General features: G+C 38.2%; 1 protein-coding gene across 1 annotated transcript in view; it reads right to left on the bottom strand.

Annotated features, from left to right (window-relative positions):
- NRK (Nik related kinase) overlaps window positions 1–1,350 on the bottom strand; it is a 243,831-nt gene that overhangs the window by 433 nt on the left and 242,048 nt on the right. The window lies entirely within an intron of this gene.

Genomic DNA, 1,350 nt, shown 5'->3' with positions numbered 1-1,350 from the left:
GTGTTCTTCCCTCTTGGTTTTCTAACTCCAGGTCTTTACACATTTCATTATAATACTTAACTTTGTCTTCTTGAGGTGCTCTTTGAAAACTTCTGTTCAGCTCTTTTATCTTGTCATTTCTTCCATTTGCTTTAGCTATTCCCCATTCAAAGGCAAGTTTCAGAGTCTCTTCTGACATCCATTTTGGTCTATTCTTCCTTTCCTATCTTTTAAATGACCTTTTGCTTTCTTCATGGATGATGTTCTTGATGTCATCCCACAATTCCTCTGGTTTTAGGTCATTGGTGTTCAACGCATCAAATCTATTCTTTAGATGGTCTCTAAATTCAGGAGGGATATAATCAAGGTCATATTTGGCCCTCATGGACTTGTTTTAATTGTCTTCAGCTTCAACTTAAACTTGCATATGAGCAGTTGATGGTCTGTTCACAGTCAGCTCCTGGCCTTGTTTTGGTTGAAGATATTGAGCTTCTCTGTTTCCTCTTTCCACAGATGTAGGTGATCTGATTCCTGTGTACTCCATCTGGTGGAGTCCACGTGTATAGCCATTGCTTCTGTTGCTGAGAAAAGGTATTTGCAATGAACAAGTCATTGGTCTGGCAAAATTCTATCATGCGATCTCTACCATCATTTATACCACCAAGGCCATATTTTCCAACTACTGGTGATACTTCTTTGTTTCCAACTTTTGCATTCAATCACCAGTGATAAAAAACACATCTTGATTGCATGTTTGGTCAATTTCAAACTGCAGAAGTTGGTAAAAATCTTCAATTTCCTCTTCTTTACCTTTGGTCATTGGTGCATAAATTTGAATAATAATAGTATTAACTGGTTTTACTTGTAGGTGTATGGATATTATCCTATCACTGACAGCCTTGTACTTCAGGATAGATCTTGAATCATTCTTTGTGATGATGAATGTCATGCTATTCCTCTTTAATTTGTTGTTCCTGGCATAGTAGATCACGTGGTTATCTGATTCAAAATGGCCAGAACCAGCCCATTTCAGTTCACTAATACCTAGGATCTTTATGTGTTCCATTTCATTTTTGACAACTTCCAATCTTCCTAAATTAATACTCCATACATTCCATGTTCTGATTATTAATGGATGTTTGCAGCTGTGTCTTCCCATTTTGAGTCATACCACATCAGGAAATGGAGGTCCTGAGAGCTTTACTCCATACACCATTAAAGTTGACTCTACTCTGAGGAGGCAACTCTTCCCCAGTCATATTTTGAGTGCCTTCTGACCTGAAGAGAATTCAAAAATGGTTGCAGCAGTATATTGACAGAGAACTTCCAGAAATGCAAGCTGGATTCAGAAGGGGGCGTGGAGTAAGGGAT

This window comes from Orycteropus afer, unplaced genomic scaffold, assembly GCF_000298275.1.
Source record: "Orycteropus afer afer isolate SDZICR_OR568_19922 unplaced genomic scaffold, OryAfe1.0 scaffold00447, whole genome shotgun sequence".
NCBI lineage: Eukaryota > Metazoa > Chordata > Mammalia > Tubulidentata > Orycteropodidae > Orycteropus > Orycteropus afer.
This window is presented reverse-complemented; position numbering and strand designations above follow the sequence as displayed.